We start from the raw sequence: 4468 nt of genomic DNA on the forward strand, positions 1-4468 counted from the left end.
CATGCTTGGATATTTTTTCAATAAAGCAGTATTTGATTGTCTTTATCTTATTAAATTGTTTTATACGGACTATCCTATGTGACATCTCGGGAAATCGGGGTGTTACAATATGGTATCAGAGCCTTGACCCAGCCGGAAGTGTGGTCGACGAGGACGTCGAACCCCGTAAGGGGGGGTGATTGTGACAGTCAGTAGTCCCGTGATCCGTAAGGGGAAACACCGGGTAAGTTGTGCAATCCCACACCGCCTGGGAAGGTCAAGTGGGATGATTCTGAGACTGTGTAGGTATGGGACTACACAGTTGAATAGAGCTTAAATGGATTGATTGGTACTACCTATGTCAACAAGGTGCATCTTGTTTTTCGGTAGCCCATCTCGAAAGAACTCCACAGTTAAGCGTGCTTGGCCTGGAGCAATTTCAAGGATGGGTGACCTCCTGGGAAGTTTTCCCAGGATGCGTGTGAGTGAGGACAAAACACGCTGAAAACACTCGTGTTGGTCTGTAGGGTCAGTCATCAATCCAGGAAGCAGCCAGAGTGGCGTATCCGTGTATAAGAGCCATTATTCCGTGGGTGCAAGGACCCAATGGAGGCTTGAAGTGGGGACGTTACAATGATGTTGATGAAACTGGTTTTTTTATAGCTGTTTTTAATGAAATAATTAGTTTTTAACAAAAAAAAAAACAAATAGTAGTTTGAATAAAAAAAAAAACAAGTTTAATTTCTATAAAAAAAAATGAAAATATAAAAATGTACACTTATTATATATATTAAGAGAGAAAAAATTAAAAAAATAAAGAGAGACACAAAGAGAAATTAGAAAAAAATAAAAAAGAAATATAGAGAGAGAAGAGAAAGAAAGAAAAAAAAAGTCAGCAACTGACTTAAAAAATAAAAAGAAAAAAGAGAGCCAAACTTGACTAAAAAATATATAAAATAATAATAATAATAATAATAAAAAGCTTTTTGAAGCTTTAATTAGTAAAAAACAGTAAAAAAAGAAAAAAAAAATATTAAGAAATGTATAAAAGTAAAAAATTTCTTGTCAAATTATAAATGTAATGTTTGAAAAAAAATAGTATTTGGTGTAAATTTCCCAAATAGAAAGAAATCCTAAAATGTAAAATAAACTAAAAAAAAATAAAACTAATTAAGCTAGAAACAAAAACATGAAATAAGGGTTTGGATAATAGGTTTACAAAAATATGGCATATCAAATACCATAAAAAATTTTAAATGTGAAAAAATGCCATAGGAGAGTGGCAAACCTATAAAGGCCATATTTTTGTAACTTTTTTATGAAATCGCATATATCATGTAATTTTCACTTTTTTTTTATATATATATATAATTACCAGGGGTGTTCATTCAATCTAATTCGTACTATTTTACTCATAGTGTATTCTATCCGCACTAAGTGCGGATTTCATTTTTTTGGATCCAATCCAATCCGCACAATAGCTTAAATCCAATCCAATCCAATCCGCAAAGGTGCAGATTGGATTAGTTATTTTAGATTAGTTATTTTTTAATATTAAATTATTTAATATTTATAAAAAAAAATATTTTTTTTTCACATAATTAGCAATAAAATAAAATAAATTATTATTATTTTATGTCTTCAACAAAAAATTAAAGTAAATAAAATAACAAATAACAAATAACAAATTCAAAAAAAAGAAAAAAAAATTGAATGTATAAAAAATATATAATTTTATTTTACATTGTATTTAAAATATATATATATACTAGCAAAAAACTACGTGCAAGGCACGTATACTAAATTTTATGCTAGGTTTTTTCTATGTTATTTGAAAATGAGATTATTGTTAAATACTGAATGCAATATATTAGTGTTTAAGAAAGCTTAATGATTTAAATATGTTCTTAAGTTAATCCAAAAATAAACTAAAAATATTATAGTGTTTAAGAAAGCTTAGTGTTTGCAATATATTAGTATATTTCATTAGTTGAGCAGCATTATACGAAATATTTTTTCCACAATATCTGCGAACATGACAGCAGATAGGCTCTTTGTATTGTCATCAAGTTCAACATATGCTATAGCACTGTAAAATGCATAATAAGATTGTTAGTATATTTTTTTTATTTTAACTTAATTTCAATAACATCATATGTTTTTTGTAATATACCGTGGTGTAGGAAATCCTTCTTGGCCGCATGTTGGCTTGTCACATATGATTTTTTCATCGCAATTGTATAAATCTATTTTTTTATAACATGCGTCACATGACATGTAATAAAAATTATGGAGAGTATCAGTTATTTTTATTGCCGCCTCAATACAAAATTATTTTTTCTACATCCAAATCATATGGTGTTAATAATAGTAAGATATTGAAACGAAAGCTTTATAAAGTAAATATTATAGTAAGATATTGGATGTTAGTCACTATTTCGTGTAATCCAACAAAAGATTTTGGAGAAGATTCATATGTCAAGCAGTTTGCTATTGCGTTTTTAATTTCTGTTTCGTTACTCTCCGCCCTTAAAATAGAGTAAGTATTATTATAAATATAGTATACAAAAATTTAATTTTTTTTGTAAAATGTGTAGCTATAATAGTATGTGTATTTGATTTTATGAGTATTACCATTCCTTCAGTGCTTCTGCCTCTGGGAGTTGAGGATTGATTTTGAAGGTACTCGTGTCGCGTGACGATAGAGACAGCCCTAAATCAAAATGTATGTGTTAATTGAATTTTTGAATTTTTGCTTTTAAATATCAGTAGTTTAATCAATGCAATAACCTCTCTTGGTTTGAACAATTAGTTTTGATCCCAATATTATGGGTCTGTCTTCGATTACTTCTGCTATTTGTAAGCATTCATCGTGGACTTTATGCCCCCACATCGTCAAACATACTGGTTTGAAGCTACAACTTTGTAAAGAAAAAAAAATGTATTAGCATAAATTTTGTTAAATAGTATTTAATATATCGCAATAAAAATGAACACAAGGGTGTATTTATAGTGGTAGATTAAATGTATAGTTTACCTTTCATCAATTAAATATATCTCTTGAATTGTATGTAGTTCATAGGGAGTGTTGACTTCTTTTGGTGGGTTCATTTTAAGAGCAATAGCCAAAATATCTAATAAATTGAAATATTAAATAGTTAGTCAATGAGGAATATATATTTATGAAAAATCAAATTGTAAATACCTATTGGTTTGTTGAATTCTTTAGGTGTATGCAGGTTGCTAAACAGAATGAAATCATAGTTTGGTGCTGATACCTGGTTGTCTTCTGTTTGGATTTCTTCGATTTCTGTTCTTGAGTTCACTGTCCAAGAATATTTGTAGTCTTGCTTTTTATAGAAAGGTGGGGCTGTTTTTTTTACATAGGCGTTGCTGATGTAGTAAGTGTGGAACACTTCCAAAGTGTTTTCTCTAGCATCAATTTCAGTGCCAAATATTACTGCTTCAACATCATTACCCTGTGTTCATTTTTAAGGAAAAAAATATAATTTGTTGCAGCGTGTTTATAGTCGGAATTCGGAAAATATAGCATTTATTAGTAGAGTATTGACAATTTCAACGGTAAATAAACTAATTGTATACCTTTTTATCTGCTAACATAAGCTTTTGATATTTGAGTGGTGAACTCTTGCTTGTCCGCTTTTCAGATTTTTCTAACACTCTCATTTCAATCTTCTAACTTTCTGTAGTTGGAGTGATGTCCTTAATTATTGTTGTGTATATTGTAGCCATTTATTCACCTGTTTTCAAATAAAACAATAGATAGACAAAATAAAAAATATAGTAATGACTACGTAATCAATAAAAAGAGTCATAAAATGTAATCAATATCTTATTAATTATAATAATGCTGATTATCAATTAATATCTAAGATCAATAATTCAATTTTAAATCATTAATAATAACAATGACTAAATATCTAGAAAAATATATAGAGAATATATAAAGGATCACGTAAAGAAACATCAATTAAAATATAATGAAAGGGAAGTGAGAAGTAGATTTGGCTTAATTTTATTGGGCTAGAAGGGAACTAATTAAGGCTAAAGTTTCACATTAATAAAAGAAACAAAAATTATAGAGATACATAAAAAAAAATTGATTAACAATTAATTAATTATAAAACAAAATATGTAGTGAATCAATAAATGTGAACTCAGACTAAATAAATATGAAAACACAATTTAAGGTATTGTTATATTTAGTTTTTATTTTAGGTAATGTATTTCTTCAAAAAAAAAAAGGTAATGTATTTTTGTAAAACCAATACAATTTAAAGTATTGTATATTTGTAATACCAATACAATTTATACAAATTAGATAACCTTTTCTTTTTCTCTTCGAAAATAATAGGAAGAAGAAGAAGCAAATTAATGATTTTCCTTTCATTTATTTATTTTTTTTATACTTGTCTCTATAGAAGTCGTAATATGAACCGAGCTGTTAGTTTTGATATATATACCTGAT

The 4468-nt window shown here is 28.1% G+C and overlaps 2 long non-coding RNA genes across 2 annotated transcripts; both read right to left on the bottom strand.

Moving 5' to 3' along the window:
• Positions 1-1792: 1792 nt before the first annotated feature.
• Positions 1793-3215, bottom strand: LOC115715732 (uncharacterized). The gene is made up of 4 exons (XR_004011427.2): positions 3017-3215; positions 2770-2900; positions 2153-2692; positions 1793-2068 (listed from the first exon to the last, which is right to left on the bottom strand). It is a non-coding gene; the product is annotated as an uncharacterized LOC115715732 (long non-coding RNA).
• Positions 3216-3369: 154 nt separating this feature from the next.
• On the bottom strand, positions 3370-3913 carry LOC133038055 (uncharacterized). The gene is made up of 2 exons (XR_009688010.1): positions 3583-3913; positions 3370-3458 (listed from the first exon to the last, which is right to left on the bottom strand). It is a non-coding gene; the product is annotated as an uncharacterized LOC133038055 (long non-coding RNA).
• Between the last annotated feature and the right edge of the window lie 555 nt (positions 3914-4468).

This window comes from Cannabis sativa, chromosome 5 (genome assembly GCF_029168945.1).
Source record: "Cannabis sativa cultivar Pink pepper isolate KNU-18-1 chromosome 5, ASM2916894v1, whole genome shotgun sequence".
In the NCBI taxonomy this organism is placed as follows: domain Eukaryota; kingdom Viridiplantae; phylum Streptophyta; class Magnoliopsida; order Rosales; family Cannabaceae; genus Cannabis; species Cannabis sativa.